The following is a 21,543-nucleotide window of genomic DNA, read 5'->3' as shown; positions in this document are numbered from 1 at the left end:
AAAGGAGGTAGAGGTCACATTAATGTTGGCGTCCAGTCTGCTTTGCCTTTGCCCTTTGGGGCTCCCTGAATGCCATTAGAAGGGTCAAACCTCAGGCCTTACCCAGCCGGTGGTACTATACTGCGCCATATAGCGAGTTTTATCATTTCCTGAATAAGGGATTCCAAAGCTGAAAAGACCGCCCTCTCAAAAGATGCATCTGTGGCATCCACCAGTTCCTCATGGATGGGAAGGAGCACCTGCTCCTCCTGTACGGACTCCCAATAATCATCAATTCCACCTGCCACGGTTGTTCAGGTGGAATTTAGGAGAATTACACAGAAATAATGGAGGAGACTAGTGAAAAACACTCTGTAGCAAACATGGGCAGAAACCTGTATTAGCTAATGCTTGTTGGCTCTTCTCCTGTAAGCCACGTGTAGGCTAGACGGGCCCCTCAAAATATAATGGGCCGGACGGAAAAGCACTCTGTGGGTAAAACCACTTATCTGAAGCAATCTCTAATATTGACTAATAACAACAGATGACAAAAAAAAGGATCGGAGATGTGCCATCTCGCACGCTCATGGTAATGTCCACCCTTCAGTGTTGAATGGAAGGGGAAGACAACGAGCCATCGATGAACACACTAGGGAATGTCAAGAATGCAAGGGAGAGGGTGTCTCCTCAGTGTGTGGAGCGAGAAGGACATGAGTCGAATGGTGCAAATCTAGTGGACATTGGACCTAATGATTGCCAAACGCAATATTGCACGTTTGTGGGGGCATCTGCTGCCATAGTTGGGAGACTGGCAGCGGGGCATGGGTTGGTGCAAGTTGGCAGAGAGGGTGGGTTTCACCAAGAAATGATCAAAAATCGGGGGGACCTGAAATATCTAGAGGGGTGATATTTGCAAATTACTTTGTTTCCTCTGGCTGATGTGGACTGCTAGATCTTTCTTATATGCTGACTAAATGAGTTGGGGTGGGGGAAGCCTTGTTTTCTTATGATCTGTGGTGTTTATTCATTTGATTATGCTGTCTGTCTACCAAGGTGCTGTTTATCTGTCTCGTGCAGTGTTTTCAATAAAAATAGTTTTTTTTTTTTTTTTTTTTAAAGAGAAAAGAATGCAGGGGAGGGGCACTTCCTCCGATGTGAGGAGATGCGCATCCGCCATGCCCCCTAACGAAGCTGTGTGTCTCGCTACAGCGAGAGAGGTGGGCAGAGAATGCATAGAATGCGGGGAATGCCCTGAAGGCAGCGCGTACTCAGATGCACTTCCATTACGCCCCTAAGAGGGCCCGGCTACACTGCCGCTCGCCGATTAGTAACGCATCGCTGCCCCCGCCCCAGAGTGGGTACTATGCCGCCCCGCAGGAGAGAACACCAATCTGTCAGGGAAAAGCCAGAGCGTGCTGCACTAAAAATATCAGGCACCACACATTAGCGTCGGAATAAACACTAAACCATGCAGTTTAACAATACAAAGGCAGTAAATAACCATACAGAAAACCTCAGTTCCAAGAAAAAGCACTTATCTAGCTGCTGAGCAGCGAAGATGAGGCGCTTTTCCTTGTTGCTGGCTATATGGGACTTACTTTATTGTTATTTTGTTGAGTTATTGCAAAGACTCATAGGATTCCTGGTCTTTGAATAGGAATGTTATTGTTAAGGCGGATGAGTAAAAATAAATTAAAGAGATGAGCATAATCTGAGCCTCCGGTTCTCACATAGAATTCAAACTAGTCGTTTTTTTCATTAGTGTCATGAGTTAGTCAAAAATATGTTTTTGTTTTCTCAGCATGGGACCTTCTTGGATGTCATCTTTTCCAAGAGTCCAGCAGATTTTGATTATCACTTATTGAAAGTGGAAAAGGTGCACTGAGAGATTCATGATGAATTAATTGTGGATTTCATATTAATGGTCTTTACATCATATCCTTTATTACTCCTTGTAGATAAAATACAGGAAATACTTTCATAAAGTGTGGATGAGATGAGTGCCTGATTAATATCGATAGATATCTTTTATAAGAGAGTCAATGTGTGTTTAAAATTGTTCATAGTAAAAATATGTTTTGTAGATGGACCTATGATAATGATTTTGCTAGAAAAGAAAGACAATTAAATAATCTTTTCTAACTGATGAATATGAGTATCAAAATACATATCTCAATATCATGGTAATGCTATCACCAAAGTGAACTTTGAGTGATGGAGATTCAGTGTGTTCAAAAGATATTCATTGGCAATAAAGGGTTCTAAGTCAAAGAGGAATCCTGGTCACACAAAAGCAGGAATATGGGAGAAAGATGTATTTATATAAGTGCTCAATGACCTGTTCACACACATGCTTCCACTGCCAGCAAGGACGTGGGGGTACTGTATATAGGAAAAGGCTGTGGTACTATATGTGTGTGAATCAGCATCACCTGGATCTCTTCACTGGGAGGAAGGTTTTCATAACTCCTGCAGGTTCATGCAGAAAGACAATTCTGTTTTGTCTTACAAAAAACTCATGGTCAGTTTCTCACAGTGGGCCTCTTCGTACTACGAGGAGTCATATGGAGACAGTGAGTTGTGGTTTGGCAAATGGAGAGGGCATCATTTCAAAAGGTGGAACGAGTGCATCAACCACAAAGGTTGGGGCAAGCATGGAATGACTGGGACCAGCATGGACTATTCACCCAGCAGCTGGTCCCATTGCTCTGGTTAGTGAATATGTAGGGAGCGTATCCCATCGATAACCACTCTTAGGCACGATTCTTGTAATACAAGAAGCCTCTGAAACTGTCAAGGTGATATGGTGCTGTTGCTCAAGAATTGGTTTACCTACTTACAGATGTCTGTTGTCATCTCTGATAGGAAAATGCTTTCAAAAACACAATTCCCAAAGGTACCAGGTGAACCAAATGGTCTTGGAAAACAGCATATAGGGGTGGGTGTTTGGGGTCATTCAAGGAAAATCCTACAGAGGGTACTTTGTGTCACGGCAGGACCAGATTCCTATCCTGACATTGCTCTGGTAAGAAATCTATCTAAATAGTGTTTGAATAGCACCTTCTGCAGCTGAACAAAAGCAAGCATCAGGGCAAAGACCATGAGAAATATGAGGGGGTGCACTAAAGCAACTGGGCACTAATTTGTACCAATAGTGTTGGGTTTTTCACTGAGAATAAGAGGCACTTTCTGCAGGATGGGCCACATAAATAAGTATCCTGCAGTGCCATCAAACACTGTCAGTCATCGTTTTGGATACTGCAAGTACTTCAGCCAAAGTTAGCATCTTGAACTTCTGCACTGAGGGAACCAGTGATATCATGAAGATTCACAATTGGACTTTAATATACAGTGCGACTGAACCCTGGTCATGACTTAATGGCAGCTCCTGGACAGGTCCAATTGTTGTAGTTTTCAGTAGTTGAGGAAAAGGTAGGAGGCCTTGGAAGTGGAGCTACAGAAGTATCAACAATCCCTGAGAGTGCTGCTGGATGGATAGGAGCATGATTAGGGTGTGTGGGTGGATGATGCTATTCGTGCCAGAAGAGAAAAGAGACTGGAGCCTGGTATTAGCACTTGATTGCTGGAACGTGCACTGGTGTTATCAGGAGCGCCCTGTGGCTGATGAAAGCTGCACCATCAATGGAATGTGAAGGTAAGGAACAGTAAAACACATTACTGTCTTTCAGATTCACATCAAATGTTTTGAAGAAAGAGTCCAAACTAAGGAGTACAGTACGCAGATAAAGCTTGTACTTGCATCTGAAGGAAGGTAGAAGAAACCCAGTAACTCCTGAATCAGATGCTTATTGTCAGAAGGGTCTGATGAGTCTAACTTGTTTGCCATAGTGTCAACCTTTCCAGGTTGAGTCTCATCGATGTAAGAATCCAGAAGGGACAAAGGGCCTGATTTAGGTCTTGACAGATATGATACTCTGTAACACAAATGTGACAGACAACCAGCCCGCTGTATTACAAGTGCTATAGGTTATAATACACTAGTAATATGGTGGACAAGATATCTATCCTGTTTGGGGCAAAGTATCCCATCCTCTAAGAAATAAATCAGGCTCTAAGTTCTGAGAAGATGGTCTGTTGGTGCAGACAGAGTGTCCTGGTATTTGGCCAGGGAGACATGATCCACTCCAAGGGAGAGAGAGATATTCAAATGGTGCATATGGTGTTGTGCCAGTGCACGTGACTCACTCCAAGGGAGTTATATTTGAATGGTACAGAGGGACTGCAATAGAGCATAAAGAATGAGACTCTAGCTCAGTCCTATAGTACATCAACGATTTAGATGTTCAGAGACAAGAAAAAGCAAGAAGAAAAATCCAACATTGTAACAAGTCTCTGAAGCAGATGTGAGTTTAGTTCTAAAAGGATCATCAGCTTTTGGGTGCTTGGGGCCCCTTGCCAATACCTAATAACTGCATGTGGGTAAAACTAGTTGGGTGGTACCAGGATAAAAACTGTTGTCCAACCTAGTGCTTTCACTGCGACTGAAATTACATACAGCTCTCATATCTTACCAGCGAAAGCGACTTTTAACTGGGAGAGGTTCTTGAGGAGGGAGTCTCACACTCGGGAAGTTCAGGAACATGGTCAGTGACCAAGAATATGTACTCACCTCCCAATTATTTGTGTCAATGATGAATTCCAACATCTCTTTTGAGAATGGTGCCCGCATACTCTGCATACATGAAGGGCAGTTCAGAAGTGATCTCGTACTATGGAAAAAAACACACACGAGTGTATTTGTGTTACAGACTGTACGCTAAACAAGTGATAAACAAGTTATACAGCTGCAAAGGGCTGATGACACAACTCGAACTGCTTAAAGCCCGAGTGTCACGGCATAAACTGACATAGCTGAAGGGAATAGAGAAGTCGGGAAAGACACAGAGGAACAACCATCAACGATCCAAAAAAGGTAATGGGTCTATAGCCCGACACCAGAAATAACTGTGCATGAGAGAAGCAGGATTCCACCAAACTGTTCGGTCAGAAAAAAGGGAACCAGTAAAAGTATGCACAAACGCTGAGAATGTTGAACACATACGTATGTGATACCAGTCACATTTTTACTCCGGCTTATCTCACCACTGGAGAACACGCATAGTTGAGAATGCGAAACAGCAAAGATGTAAGAACACTTACTGTACTCATTCAAAAGATCAGAGGCTCATTACACGTGAGAACCCAGCAGAAGAGGCATTTGCACATTTTAAAGTAGCAATATTACAATATCAGTATCTCCTGGTAGCGCCAATATCAGCCAATGACTGGTTTCCCTGTTAAAAATGGAGAATAACATGTGACAATCATAATCCCGCTTCTAATCCCCCGTGCCATTATCTGGCTTGCTTTGAGCAAATGTTTTTTTAACGTTTTTATCTATAGTTTTTGTAGCGTGCTAATGTGGCTAGAAAAAACACTCAAACAAAAACCTTAAACTACTTGTAATGAATTTACTGGCTTAAAGTGAAAAAGGTAAACGTTGAATTAAGTGGCAGTTGGTGGGTTTTCAAATTGGTGGGGCGGAAAGGTTTTAGCTGAGTACAATGAGAGAGCAAGCCCGAAGTGTAAAAGGAGGGTGCATGTGGGGGCGTGCAAGGGGGAGACAATTTTGAAAAAAAAAATAGATTCAAATGGTGAAAAACACATATTAAAAGTCCCCTCTGCTCTGTTGTGGACAGACACACCGCACTCACTCTCTATGCTGAAGAAGTTTTCCTTTGCCCGCGCTCACCTGCACTCCCTCAGCTGGTGATGCTACTTGCAATGTGGGTGCGGTACTCACCCCAGACAACACCGCCATTGGGCCAATTAATTATAGCAGGACATAATGCCACACTTACTCAGTGTTATACTATGACTCAACACCAAACTCGTTGTCACGTGTTACGTTTTCAGACAAAAATATTTGTTTCACCAAAATAAATCGGTTTTGCTCAACTCAGGGGTTGAAATACAAAGTTTGCAAACCACACCAAGCTAAGAGCAGCACTGCGCTTCTTCATAAAATAATTTACCACAACCTAAGCGTCTAGTAGGCCAGGCCCTGAATTGTCTCCTGAGATAGGAATGTTAGTGTTGCTAATTTTGACCAATACAATCAGACTGAATGCAGAGTGCTTTAAAAGGCGAGCACAGCTTCGAACCTGTCAGAAATCAGACCTGTAGACTGCAGAATGACAGATCGCTACAGCATGAACATTAACTAGTTGAGCTATCTGACATGGAATTTCGAAATGCAAGCTTTCCACATTACCCCATTTACTAATCTTGGTGTGATTTGAAAAAGTGAAATGCACCTTGCCTACACTTTTTAGGAGCAGGTGCATTATCCTGCTGAGCAATCATACCGGAATAAATACAGATCACATGGACGCTACATATTGATCCTTGTAGTTCCGGGCCTTACTGGAGCTGAGACATGTTATTTTGCAGGTTACACTCACATCTGACAGCAGGCGCTCAACCGAATGAAAGTGCCATCATGTGGAGTCAGACACATGCAGAGGCGTGCCTGTGTGCTCCTGAAGACAGACAGTATAAATCCTGTGACCTTTAAGGAGTCAGCAAAACATTTTCACTGTTTAAAAGTCTCATTTGTATGTCCCGCCTTCAGCCAGGACTCCAGGGTGATTTCAGAAACAGAAAACCCCCCACACGACCCTCAGAAAATGTTAGGCGCTATACATAATCCACAAAACAGAGTGCACGTATACTGATGTATGGGGCATAAATTTACAGCTGGACTGTTACATATGCATTACAGTACACTGTGTGCTACGCTAGCAGTATTTGTATAGCAACCTTATGCTATTTATATGTCCTCCAGGCACTTCCTTGTGCTGCGAAAAAAAACAGAACCTCAACCCGCATTTTTTATTTTAATTTGCATAAATCTGACAAAACTTTGCCAATGTTTGTATTTCGTGATCGTTCATAGCACTGTTCTCATAAAGCAGAGACTGGAAAAACCCCACTACATGTGAAAGGAACAACACCCTCGCTCCCACATGCATTTTATGCGATTATGCCGCACTAGTGGAAATATCAAAATAATGAAGTAATGCTAACACAAAATGTGCTGCATTTTATGGCCTAATTTGACTTTTCTTGCGCTACATTTGTTCAACCCTACTGCATACTTTGATCCTCCTCTGCCACATAATTCCAGTGGCTTTGGCTACACATCCTTCATCCTTTTGTTCAGGTAAAAAGGAATAAAAACTCCAGACGCATTGTTTCAATGATGCAACTTAAACTTGGCGGAGGGCACGTCCAGAACATTTAAAATGTCCCCTCTGCTCTGTTGAGAACAGACACACTGCACCCCCTCACTACGCTGACGTTGCATCTTGTTGCCCGCACTCCCTCAGCCGGTGATGCTGCTGCGTCACAGATAGCTGCAATGTGGGTGCTGTACTGAGCCCGAACGACACGACCATTGGGCGAATTAATATAGCAGGATTTAGTGCCAAGCTTACCCAGTATTATGCTGTGACTTAAAACCAGCTCGTAGTCACGTGTTTCATTTTCAGACCAAAATATTTGTTTCACTAAAAACAGTCTGCTCAACGCACAGGTTGACATGCGAAGCTTGAAGTTGATAAGCACAGCAGGCTAAAAGCACCACTGCGCTTCTTAATGTAACAATTTACAATACACTCAGCGCCCGGCACAGCAGGGCAGGCACTCAGTTGCCTCCTATTGGAAAATGTCAGGCGCTGGGCTATAGATAATCCACAACAGAGTGCACATTTTATACTTTATGCTCCCTTTTCAACAACCCTCTGCCTGGTAGTTTATACAAAACACACTCGCCTATGTACGTGGGCCTGGTGACTGGACTGCACTGCAGTGGCACGAACTATTAATCCACACTGTTGAAAAACCTGGAAGGAAGTTGCTGGACTCCTCCCCCAGGCCCCAGCCCACCTATCATAACAAAATCTACAGGAGTTGCTGGGTCTGGGTGGCAGAGGCACTGACACATCCACTTCTACGTTGTCTCAGATGGCCTGCCCTGCCCACAGCCACTGAGATTAATGGAGGTCTCCCAACTCCTCCCTGGGCCATGTGAAAAACGCCCAAAGTTAAAGTCTACCCTCAGCAGTAACACTCCGCACCTACCCGTGTGTTGTCATTGTCCTGATTTATGGCTTCTGGTCAAGGAAAACCACACTCAGCCAACTCATGCGCAGAGCCAAGGGCCATCCTCTCCCAATCCCCTCAATAAAAAACAGAGATTTGCACATCTTTGTCACCGAGCAAGAAGCACAGTTTATTGCTAGCTGCTCTGTGCTTCTTCTCCACACCCTTTAGGTACTCCCCAGGGCAGCAGGGCGACACCCATTTTGCCCCTTAACACACGCCTTCCCTGGAAACAGCTGTTTTAAAAAATGCTCGAAATTTAAGAAGACTTGGGAATAATGAGGCATCTTATTCCACCACATCAGTGGTTCCCAAACCTTTGACTTTTGTGGCCCCCCCTTATTAATACTGGAGCCCAGGGACCCCCACTGAATCATTATTGGAATCAGAGGACCCCCACTGAGTCATTACTGAAAGTTGGGCACCTAATCTGTTAATATTACTGAATTTTCTAAGCAGTCGGGGACCATCTGAGGAGGCTTCGCAGACCCCCAGGGTCCCTGGACCACAGGTTGGGAACCACTGCACTACAAGGCTGCTTCAATGAGAAGGTTCAGACTGTGAATTACTTTGGGTGCACCTGGAGTGTCTGAAGTGGAGAATTGTCCTTGGAGCTCAGATATTTGAGGGGGCGATACCAGAAAAAAAGCAATGGTTGAAGGAAGACTGCTAAGTACCAAACACAGCTTTGCGAACAAGTCACATACACTTGAAGACACTAGGGGCCTGATTACAACTTTGGCAGATGGGGTTAATCCGTCCCAAATGTGACGGATATCCTGCCCACTGTATTACGAGTCCATTATATCCTATGGAACTCGTAGTACAGCGGGCGGGATATCCGTCACATTTGGAATGACTTAACCCCTCCGCAAAAGTTGTAATCAGGCCCTAGGTTCCTTAATCTGCAGTTAGTGCAATTTAGTTCTGGGTTAACGTGATTGCTTGTGAGTAAACCCAATAATAATATTGCCTCACATAATATTCCTGGACTAGTTATTACTTTTGAATTAAACAGTCAGGAAGGTAAAAGTACAGTGCGTTGCAGTAGTCCAGTCACGAAGACACCAAGGCATGTAGAAGGTGAATCTTATTGGGAAAGGAAAAGGAAATGGAGGACCGGTTTTAGTAAATTAAGATGAAAAAATCAGGACTTGGCTACTGCATTAATTTGCACAGTTAGAGATAAGGACCTATCTGTTTTTATGCCTTGGTTTTTCACTTCCAATACTGGTGCCAACTTTCGACTCAGGGATGAGGACCAAAAAGAGAATTCCCCAAAAGGTGACAGCTTCCGAAGACAAAGGATTTTAAATGTATTGACATTCAGTTTTAGTCGGGTATCGCTCAACCAATGATCTACTTTGGAAAGACACTCAAATAGCTGGTCTGCTGCAAGATGACATCTTCAGAATGTCGTCAACATGCAGAAAAAGGCTATATACACAAGATCGAATGAGGTGGGCAAATGGAATCATATGTAGATTACAGAACAGTTTAGAAAGAGTGCAGTACACTGAATGGACAAGGTCTAATAGATGACATGTGAGGTGACAGTGAGATTTGAAAGAATCTGTTGGACAGTTATTTAGGAAACCATGATAGTGCCAGATCTTTTTCACGAAGTCAGATAATCTACCCAAAAGTGTATGTTGGCACACTGTGTCGAAGGCTGCAGATAAGTCCAATAAAATTGAAGCAGCAGTGACGTGGACATCGAAACAGCATTGCAAATCATCTAGTGCAGACAGCACCGTCAGATCTGTGCTATAACCAGGAAAGAAACCCATCTGAGCTGGATGGAGCAGCTCATTAAGTTTAATAAAAAAACAGACAGCTGATGAAAAACAGCCTTCTCTTGTAATTTTGTCAGATAAGGAAGTTGAAAAATTGTCCAGTAATTGGCCAGATTGTTGGGGTCCATCAATGGTCTCTTAATCCAGGAGGGGGGGGGGTCACACATGGCAAATTCATGTGGTAAGGAGCCTCCCTGCAAGATAGCAAAGTGTTAATAATGGCTCTGGCCAACAGGGCTCAAAAGCAGTACAGGTGTGCTCTACTAGCAAGGTTTGGATACAGCCTGGTTGTGGAAGAAAATCAGCAATATAGTTGCATTTATCTGCTGCACTAACTGGATCTGTTTGTTAAGGTAGATTCTGTAAACTGGCAATAATTGAAAAAAAGGCGTCTGTCGGATTAGGAGCATTATGCATTTTCTGGAGAAGTAGGTCTGCTTTGACTTTCTGATAATTTGTTCAGATATGTCATTGGCTTTTTAGCATTCCAGTTTGATATCTGGGTTGTAATTCTGACTCAAGTGTCACTTGATTTCATGCAAAGAACATTTAAGCTCCAGGAAGCCCTTAGTGAACCAAATGGAGTACTGGTGAGCCTGTCTACTGTGTTTAGTGATTTCAGGAACTGTTTGACTGAAGGTGGTATTGGTAAATTATAATAATCCTCTAAAAGCACAAGCAGATTACTATTAGTTGAAGGCCTGTGATCTGCTAAGGACAAGAATTTCTGCTCTGTTGTGGCGATATGTTCAGGTGATAATGTGGGGGCCCTGACGTCCCAGAGGTGTACCCACATTACTTTTAATCATGATGCGGCTCCTAACCTTTGTTACTAGTCACATGAGAAATACCAGGCTACTAATAATGAAGGCCTTGAAGACACTTCTACATACTGACTCACTGTCACCTAAAATCAAGAATGAATGCAGTTCTGTAACACATATCCACATACGCAAAGCCTCAAAGATCATACATTGGTTTGTAAAAGGTCACAAGACAAGACCTTCCAATAAAAGCTTTCACTGGTGTTGGCATGTCAGTCCTTATTTGGTCTTTCATAGTTAATTTATAAGGGGACCCTTATAAGGTCGATAGACCTGTTGACTACGCTTAGAGTTATTCCACCATAGATTCGTCATTCAATCCAAATACAACATCATCTCCAATAAACATAATCAAATACATCTCTTAACGCAATAATTTTCTACGCACCATGACCAATTTGGCCATGAATAACTACACCTTTTAGTAAAATTAATATGTTTATTTCCCTAGATTAACAATGCTAATATTACGTAGATTAGTCTCAACACCAAGTGGTAAACACACATAAACACCACGGGTTGACCAAATCTTCTAAAGAATCTCAATTTAGCTAGAGCATTTGTAACTAAGCATTTGAGAGTCACAATCAATAACAGGAATAACTGTGCAATAGAAATGATATACATCTAGATTCAGCAAATGAACAACAGCAACTCTTTTTAGTAATTAATCTGTTAGCATTTTCAGGATCTCCCTAACTAACCTTCTGATTAGAATAGCATGTTTGGACTTCTCGCAAAACAATCTATTTACAGTTAATTTGGAAAAACCTCTAACTGTGGCTCTAACAAAATTAGCGGTTGGTACTTAAAAACAAAGAACAAAATATACAACTAACACAATAGCATTTTGTTATACCTCTCCTAAATATCAATTGGCAAGCTGCGATTTTCTTAATCAGTTGGACATCCATCTGGTCATCTTGATCAAAAGAGCAATGAAAAGGGAACGGCTCAAACACAGGGGACTCTAAGCAATCTGAACTATTTAAGAACCAATATCTAAGTGGTCAGCATCCACCATTAACAATTAAGCTATTAAGTCAAAGTTAGAAAAAGTCATGAGGAACTGTTCAGCTTCTCAAAACAGAACCTCTGTGGGCAAAAAATCTAAGTAGAAAAAGCACGCTTCCCCTCTGTGCAGTCGGGCTTAGTTAAAATCTCCTAAAGAACTTACCACATTGTAATTCGTCAGAAAATCGTAGGTTTACAGTTAATCCAATAGAAACTAAACCCCAAATCTAAGATATAATTTTCACACGTCGATGATTCGCTCCTCTTCTTCTGTTCGCATCGTCCAGCTCATCAGGTAACATTCTTTTATCTATTCGTACTCCAGTCAGTGCATCAATTGTTGGCTCCTGGGAACATCGCTGTCTCACGCATCAAGTTAACATTTGTATCTTTTCGAGTACAACATGATTCTACAAGCAGTTTTCCATGAGAAAGTTAAAGACATCTCCTAAACGTTTGGTCAACACGGTGTGAACAATACATCTCTATTTCTCTGGACATACATTCCCATGATTTTATTCAGACGTTGCAGCTTAATATGAGGCTGGGCAGCTAGGCCCAAACCTCGCTAACTTAAGGCCTAACATTAATAAGCAAATACATAACATGAGTCATGAATAACATACTATTTAATTCTCTTCGCATGTACTTTGAATAATGATTAGTATGCATTCTCTAAAGGCATCGCGTATTTATGGCAGCCACTCAAGTGGGCACATTTTCCAAGTCACATAACATTTTCTCTATTAACCTAATCCTGTGAAAATTCCTAACCCACAGTATATAAAGATGATTAGTAATTAACTCAGCATTCACACTGGTATACCTGACACAAAGCTTGTTCATAACAATAACAAGGAGATCGGGAATGAAAACAAACAGCCCCCTTTGGCCTGATTACAAGTCAGTTGCAATGGTATCCCTAGGTGGGATACCGTTCCTACTGATAGCCTGGGGATCCTGCACTCAATTTTCCCAGGTGCGGGAACACGTAACTAATTTAAATGGCTGGTAAAAAATTACATGAGTCTTTGACTGCAACCACTCCACCCCAACTTTTTTCTCTTGTAAAATAGAAACATCGTAATCTCCCATCTGTCAGAACTAATCTTCCCTTTCCCTCACCTTCTATCCAACCCGGCCTCTCCACCCACACTCTACACAGAAGCTCCAGTTCAAAGGAAATTGACACTTACTCGAACAGCTGATTCAGAGTACCCTATACCACAAGAGGCTTATTTTCAAGAACATAAGCAAGGAAAATAATTAATGGTCATTGTTTGAGAATATATATGTGAGCATTATAAGACACATGGGCCCTCATTACAACCCTGGCGGTCGGTGATGAAGCGACGGTAATACCGCCAACAGTCCGGCGGTAAAAAAAACTGAATTATGACCACAGCGGAAATTGCTCAGACAGACAGCCACTTTAACACACCGACCGCCATGGCGATAGCAACAAGCACCACAGCGGTAACCGCCAACAGCCAGGCGGAAGACAATGTACCACCCACATTATTACGACAGACCTAACCGCCACCTTTTCCGGGGCGGTACCAACGACATCAAAAGCATGGTGGGAACAGAACACCAAAGTCAAAGGACTCACCTCTCGAGACTCAGGGAACAACCACGACGCCATGGAGCCCGAGCTGCACATATTTCCGATGCTTGTCTACCTTTTCCTGCATTATGAGCAGCAACGCCAGCGAAGACGACCACTGTGAGTACTGCTTCCTCTCACACAAGGGAGGAGGGAGGAAAAAGAGAGTGACACACACACACAATACACAACACCCCCACCCCCAACACCATACACGCAATCAGATGCACAAACATTACATATCCACCCTGTACCCCTTAGGAATAATGCAAGGACAAAATGATTGGAAGAAAGTGAGTGTAATACGATAAAATAACATGAATAAGTGCATCAAAATACAAACGTATATACATATGTACAAATGTGGGACACTGCCCAGTCCTCAATGTCCGTGGTCCACAGGGCCACATCACATAGGCCAAGAGCCCACCTCACACCTGCAAAAACACAAAGAGAACACTGCAGGGGCATCAGGTCAAAAATACACAGGCACCCCAGGGGGACGGGGGATGGGGGGGCACCTCAGCCGGAAGATAAGATGGTACAACACCACTGGTCCTGGAGGGGGCAACATGCCCTCTGCAATGTACTGGGGAGTGCAAGGCCAGAGTCTCTCGAGTGGGTGGTTTGCCCACTGCTTGGTCCTGGGGAGTGCAAAGCCACAGTCTCTCAAGTTGGTGGTTTGCCCACTGCTTGGTCCTGGGGAGTGCAAGGCCACAATCTCTCTAGTGGATGGCTTCTCCACTGCTTGGTCCTGGGGAGTGCAAGTCCACAGGCTCTCAAGTGGGTGGTTTGCCCACTGCTTGGTCCTGGGGAGTGCAAGGCCACAGTCTCTCTAGTGGATGGCTACTTCCACTGGTTCTGAAGGGGGCATTGTGCCCAGTGAGCTTCATCCTGGGAAGGATGGGGTGAGTGGATGGCGTCTTCCACTGGTTCTGGAGGGGGCCTTTTGCCGAGTGTGCTTCACCCTGGGAAGGATGGGGTGAGTGGATGGTTTCTTTCACTGGTTCTGGAGGGGACCTTGTGCCCAGTGTGCTTCATCCTGGGAAGGATGGGGTGAGTGGATGGCTTCTTCCACTGTTTCTGGAGGGGGCATTGTGCCCTGTGATGCAGATCTTGGGGAGTGCAAGGTCACAGTCTCTCACCTGGGTGTCAGACCCACAGGATTTGCTGGGGCTGCTGGCAGTGGTGCTGGTGGCAGTGCAGGCAGTGGTGGGGGGAGGCTCCAGCCCATCTCCTGCAGCCTCGGACGGCTGCCCACTGGGGCTGCTGCTGCTGCTGGCAGTGGTGCTGGTGGTGGTGCTGGCAGTGGTGGGGGGAGGCTCCAGCCCATCCCCTGCAGCCTCAGACAGCTGCCCACAGGGGCTGCTGCTGCTGGTGGCGGTGCTGGTGGGGGTTCTGGAGGCGGTGCTGGTGGGGGTGCTGGAGGCGGTGCTGGCTGTGGTGGGGGAGGCTCCAGCCCATCCCCTGCAGCCTCGGATGGCTGCCCACTGGGGCTGCTGCTGCTGGCAGTGGTGCTGGTGGCGGTGCTGGTGGCAGTGCTGGCAGTGGTGGGGGGAGGTCCAGCCCTTCCCCTGCAGCCTCGGACGACTAAACCACCATGGTTGGTGGTGGGGGCTCCGATGAGTGCCAGCACCAGGCCTCCTGTCCTTCCTACCTGCTGGTGCAGGTCCCTTGCCCTTCCTGTCAGCAGCAGGGGATTGCCCCTTGCCTTTCCCTCCTGCAGCTGATGGGGCCTCCTTTCCCTTCCTAGATGCTGCTGGTGGTGCCTCCTTGCCCTTACCTGTCGCAGCTGGTGGTGCCTTCTTGCCCTTCCTTGATGCACCTGGTGCAGGCACCCTGTCAGTGTTGCTGCCTGGTGCCCTGGATCCTCTCCCACCTGCAGTAGATGTCGACACTACTGTGGCTGTGGACTGGGTGGCTGAGGTGCTCGCCTGGGTTCTGATCTCCCTGGCCCGACGACAAGGATGGGGGGGGGGAGTGGTAGGGAACAGGTCAACGGTGGAGAGGAAAAGCTTCTTAGGGACATTGGGGTGGGAAGAGGGTCAAGGTTTGGGAGTGGAGGAAGAGGAAGTGGTTGTAGGAGGTGTCTGTCTGCTGTGCTTGGGTGCAGGTGCATGGGCTGGATGCTGTTGTGAGGTGGATGGCTGTTGGGTTTCTGAGTGCTTGCGTTTGTGTACTTTGGTAGGAGGGGGCACAGACACAGTGGGAGAGGACACAGGGGACGTGTGCATGGATGTGGGGGTGGTGACTGCCAGTGAGGGGCGTGTAGTGATAGGCCTGATGGTGGTAGAGGATGAGGATGCAGTGCATGCAGGTGTGAGTGTAGACCAACTGGGAGCGAGGTGGTCGAGGAGGAGGAGGAGGGGGACACAGTGGAGGCAGTGGATGTTGGTATGTCTGCATCTGGATGGTGTTTGTGTGAGTGTCTGTCGGATGATGTGTGGTGCTTGTGTTTGCTTGAACCACTCCTGTGTGTTGCCTTGGGTGCATGCTGGTCTGCCTTTGTACTTGGGATAGGTTGGGGTTGAGGGGAATGTGATTGGGCAGAGGAAGTTGGAGGGGGAGGTTAGAAACAGGGACAATGGTTGCCATCAGGGAGGAGGCCAGACCTTGGATTGATCTCTGTTGGGCCGCAATGCCAGAGTGAATGCCCTCCAGGAATGCATTTGTTTCTTGCAAATGGGCTGCCAGCCCCTGGATGGCATTCACAGTGGTTGACTCTGTGATGGATCAACATAGATGGATCGCAGGAGGTCAATAGCCTCCTCACTCAGGGCAGCAGGGCTAACTGGGGCAGGGCCTGAGGTGCCTGGGGCGAAGGAGATGCCCACCCTCCTGGGTGAGCGGGCACGGGAAACACGCTGAGGTGCTGCTGGGAGTGTGGTGCTGGTACAGGGGTGGCGGCTGTACCTGTAGTTGGGGTGGGCACAGAGGTGTCCGCCACCACCAGGGAGCTTCCATCTGAGGATGTATCACTGTCAGAACTGTTCCCTCCAGTCTCTGCTGTGGTGCTCCCCTCACCCTCCGTCCCACTGGTGTCCTCACCGTCGGTGGATCGGCCTCCTGGGCCCTGTGGGATGCAGTTCTCCTGCATCGCCAGTGCCTCTGATCCTCCATCAGATGATGCCACTGCACATAAGGACAGGGTGACAAAACAAAAAGAGGGGGAGAGAGGCAAAGGATACCCTTGATCAATGGCAGCAACAACACCACCGTTGGTGTACATGACACACACACACAGGGAATAGCCCTACGCACTAGGCAATGCACTAACAGTCACAATGTTAGTCACCAGCCCATGGACAGAGATACCTAACGCCAATTGCAGCATACCTGAGATCCACAGACACCTACCTAGTAGTGGATGCGTATTAGCTTGGTTGGAGGAGGTGTGCATCAGACCCTGCCCAACCTAGGCCCTACCCTGCAATGTCCGACCTGGCCTAGGGGCACCCTTAGGCCCACATCCCCCACCCGGATGTCACCCCACCACACGCAAGTAGTATATTGGGGCACTGTACTCACCCCTTTGTGGATGCTGTGATGCCCCCAAGTGCCCATCCATCTCCTGATAGGCCACTGCCAGTATGCGGGCCATCGGGGGGGTCGGGGTTTCACGGGCAATCCTTCCTCGTTGGAAGGCCATCCCCAGCTGGGCCTCCGCCGTCTTCCGTGCCCAGCATCTTTAGTCCTCCCACCGTTTGCGACAGTGGGCGCTCCGCCTGCCTTAGACCCCCAGGGTCTGCACGACCTTGGTGATGGCACGCCATATGCCCTTATTTTGATGGGCTCTGATCTGCAGAGAAATACACATAGGAAAAGGTATCAGTCAGACCATTCTGCCTGTTACACTAATGGCCCACCATAGCCATCACATCCACTTACGCACAGACATTGCCCACCATACATGCAGCACGCTGCCCAGGGCCCTTCCACCAACTCCCCCTACACGAGGCACTCACACACAGCACTCCATGCAATCATGCCCCATGCATCGTGCTCATGGTGTACTCACCTGTTGGTCTGGAGGCCCATACAGCATTCGGTACTGGGGTAGGACCCCATCCACCAGTCTCTCCAACTCCGCAGCGGTGAAGGCAGGGGCTCTCTCCCCAGTGACACGAGCCATGCTCGGTTCCAGACACAGGTCACAGCAGCACTTGCAATGTAGGTCCTCTCCTGTTGAAGCTCAGGTAGCAAGTGAGTGAACAGATAGAAAATGGAGGTCACGACCACAGCGGTGCATACCGTCACTGCTGGCGTACATCACCATTGGCCACTGCAACCCATAGGGCCCAATGGTATCCAATGAGGAGTTGCACGGCGATTCTCGACCGCCTCCCGCAACGGTGCACAACATCTGCGGAATTAGCTCATTTCCACCTGTCCCTCCATACAGGATAGGCGGACAACGCTTCGGGGGCGGGGGGTAGGCCATGGCACCTAACTGCGTCACAGTACACATAGGCACCATTTGGGCCTACAGTCACAACATGCAATGCAGTGTAGTGTTTGGAAATATGGAATACTGACCAGCTGCTCACCGTTTGCCCCCTAGATTGCAACCGCTGCGGATGAATAGGAGATGGAGACATCCCCCCATGTACAGGCCCCTAGTGGACTTGGCAACAATGGAGGACAGGCACATTATCCTCACCTATAGACTGGACAGGGCCACAATCACAGAGCTGTCTGCCCAATTGGAACCTGACCTGATATCTGCTATCCGTCAGCCCACCGGGATCCCCCTCTTGTGCAAGTCCTATCAGTGCTCCATTTCCTGGCAACTGGCTCCTTCCAAGTGACAGTGGGCTTGGCAGCAGGAATGTCTCAACCAATGTTCACAATAGTGCTGACCAGAGTGTTGTCTGCCCTGATTAAACACATGCTCAGCTACATCGTTTTCCCCCATGTGGAGGATTTGGTCACAGTGAAAGCAGATTTCTATGCAATGGGACATATCCCCAACATTACTGGGGCAATAGATGGTACACATATTGCATTTGTTCCCCCCTCCCCCCGGAGAAATGAACAGGTGTTCAGAAATCGAAAGAGCTTTCACTCCAAGAATGTGCAGATAGTGTGCCTGGCAGACCAGTACATCTCCCAAGTCAATGCAAAGTATCCTTGGCCTGTGCATGATGCCTTTCTCCTGAGGAATAGCAGCATTGCATATGTAACGGCTCAACTTCAGAGGCACCAGGTATGGCTAATAGGTGAACCCTGGTTTCCACCCAGTAGGTGTTGGTGTATGGGTATGGCATGGGCCCTAAGGGTTAGTGTGCGTCTAACAGTTGTCCCTCGATATTTGCAGGTGACACTGGTTACCCCAGCCTCTCATGGCTACTGACCCCTGTGAGGAATCCCAGGACAAGGGCAAAGGAACATTACAATGAGGCACATGAGCGAACAAGAAGAATAATAGAAAGGACATTCGGCCTCCTGAAGGCTAGGTTTCGTTGCCTCCATCTAACAGGTGGATCCCTGTACTACTCACCCAAGAAGGTGTGCCAGATCATTGTGGCATGCTGTATGTTGCACAACCTTCCCTTACGTCACCAGGTGCCTTTTCTGCAGGAGGCTGGAGATGGGCGTTTGGCAGCAGTGCACCCTGTGGACAGTGAAGATGAGGAGGTAGAGGATGAGGATGAGGATGAGGACAACAGAAGTGCTATAATAGGACAATACTTCCAATGACACAGAGGTAAGACACTGTAATTTCACTTTACATTGACAGTTTTGTGTATAACATTGTCACTGGCAGGCTGATTTTCCCACTTCTATGGCCACTTACTGTACCCTTTGGCATCTTTATTTTCAGATATTTGTGCCCCACTATCGCTCCTGGTGTGTTGACTGCGGCCAACTACAGGTCATTCGTGTGTATAAATTACTGTACAGTTGTATTACAGTGTTTAAAACTTGTTAAACTAATACATAGTTCAATCATTTGACAGACTCCATACTTGTATTTATTTAAATTGTGTTTATTTAAGTGATAATATGTAGAGGGGGATGTGCAATGGGCTTGGGTGATGGTGGAGGAATGTCCAGGATAGAGTCCAGTCTATTTGTATCACAGGTGCATTGTCCAAGGAGGCATAGGAAGTGGAGCAATGGCAGTTCAAGGTGGACAGGGTGACAGAGTGGGACACAAGGGTGACAATCAGGAGAGTCTTATTTGCTGGCGGGGGTCTTGGCAATAATCTCTGGCATCTGCCTGGATCGCAGGGACTGTTTGAGGGGTGGTTCTCCTTCTGCAGGGGGTGGGGTGTTGGTGGCCTGTTGTTCCTGTGGCGGGGCCTCCTGTCCACTAGCGGCAGCGGAGGTGGAAGGCTGTTCATCGGTTTGGCTAGTGTCAAGGGCCCGCTGGTGTGCCACTGCCTCCCTCATGGTGTTGGCCATGTCTGCCGGCACCCCTGCAATGGTGACCAGGGTGGTGTTAATGTCCTTCAAGTCCTCCTGATACCCAGGTACTGTCCCTCCTGCAGCCGCTGGGTCTCCTGCAACTTGTCCAGTATCTGGCCCATCGTTCCCTGGGAATGGTGGTATGCTCCCTGGATGTTGGTAAGTGCCTCCTGAAGAGTCAGTTCCCTGGGCCTGTCGTCCTCCTGTCGCACAGCAGTCCTCCTAGCTTCCCTGATGTCCTGTGCCTCTGTCCCCTGAACTGTGTGCCCGCTGACACTGACCCCAGGTCCCTGATTGTCCTGTGTTTGTAGGGGGGCCTGGGGTCCCTGTAGTGGTGGACACACTGCTGATTGACGTGTCCTGGGGACAGAGGTATGGGCCCGATGGGTGGGTACTATGCTGGTGTTTCCTGAGGGGGGAGGCTCTGTGGGGGTATGGGAATGTGCCTGGGCTACCGACTGACCGAAGATCCCTGATGGGCCAGGTTGGTCATCCAGATCCAGGCGTCCAGAGCTGCTGTCATCACTGTGGGCCTCTTCTGGGGGGGACTGGATGTTGCTGGCACCTCCTCTCTGGTGACGTTGGGTTGGGGACCTGTGGGGATGTAAATGCAGTGTTATTGTTTCTGTGTGTGTGATCTTGTGCATTTGTGTGTTGCCCTCTATGGTTGTTATTGCCCTGTCAGCTTTACCTTGTGTGAGTAGTTATTTGTTGGGCTAGGTGATTCTCTATTGTGCATGCGTTAGTGATGGGTGTCCATGTAGGTCTGTGATGGGGGTCCGTGCATTGGTATTACATGCAGGGCTTGGTATTGGGAGGGGTGGGTTGTGATGATGGGTGTGTGTGAGGTGGTGGAGTGATGGGAGTGAGGGTAAGGGTGGGGGTTTTTGATGGCATGCAGGTGGGGGGTGATAGTAATAGACAGTTGACTTACCAGGACCAGTCCTCCTCCTACTCCTGCCAGGCCCTGAGGATGCATGATTGCCAAGACTTGTTCCTCCCATGTTGTTAGTTGTGGGGGAGGAGGTAGGGGTCCACCGCCAGTTCTCTGTACAGCTAGTTGGTGTCTTGCTGCTGTGGAATGCACCTTCCCCTGTAGGTCATTCCACCTCTTCCTGATGTTATCCCTTGTTCTGGGGTGCTGTCCCACGGCGTTGACCCTGTCCACGATCCTCCGCCATAGCTCCATCTTCCTAGCAATGGATGTCTGCTGCACCTGTGATCCAAATAGCTGCCTCTCCACCCGGATGAATTCCTCCACCATGACCCTTTGCTCCTCCTCTGAGAACCTGAGGGGTTGTTGTGGTGCCATGGGTGTAGTGTGAGTAGTGTGGGTGAGGGTGTGTGGGGTGATGTGTTGCGGTGTGTGTTGTAAGGTGCGTGGATGGTGTATAGGTAATGGTGGTGTGTGGCTGTGGTCTTGTCTGTGGTCTTGCTATCTCTCATGTAGCAATTGTTTGTATTCGTAAAGGGTCGTGGGTAATGTTTGGGTGTGTTCTATAGTGGTGTGGGTGTGCGGTGTGGTGTGTGTATGTGTGCCAGGTGTGTGTTATTCAAATTGTCCAATGTGGTGTTGTTTTGTTAAGTTGTGTGTATTTTGAGCGCAGCGGTATGTACCCCCAACGGTTTAGCACCACTGAATGTCCGCCGCGGTGATTCGTGGGTCATAATGCTGTGGGTGTATTTCTGTTGGCATAACGGTGTGGGTTTTGCTACCGCCAGTTTATCACTGACCTTTGGATGGCGG

The 21,543-nt window shown here is 47.3% G+C and overlaps 1 protein-coding gene across 1 annotated transcript in view; it reads left to right on the top strand.

Annotated features, from left to right (window-relative positions):
* The window catches only part of ITGB7 (integrin subunit beta 7), a 786,164-nt gene that overhangs the window by 43,467 nt on the left and 721,154 nt on the right, over window positions 1-21,543 (top strand). The window lies entirely within an intron of this gene.

This window comes from Pleurodeles waltl, chromosome 4_2 (assembly GCF_031143425.1).
Source record: "Pleurodeles waltl isolate 20211129_DDA chromosome 4_2, aPleWal1.hap1.20221129, whole genome shotgun sequence".
NCBI classification, from domain to species: domain Eukaryota; kingdom Metazoa; phylum Chordata; class Amphibia; order Caudata; family Salamandridae; genus Pleurodeles; species Pleurodeles waltl.
The sequence above is the reverse complement of the archived record's forward strand: the minus strand, read 5'-3'. Positions and strand labels throughout refer to the sequence as shown.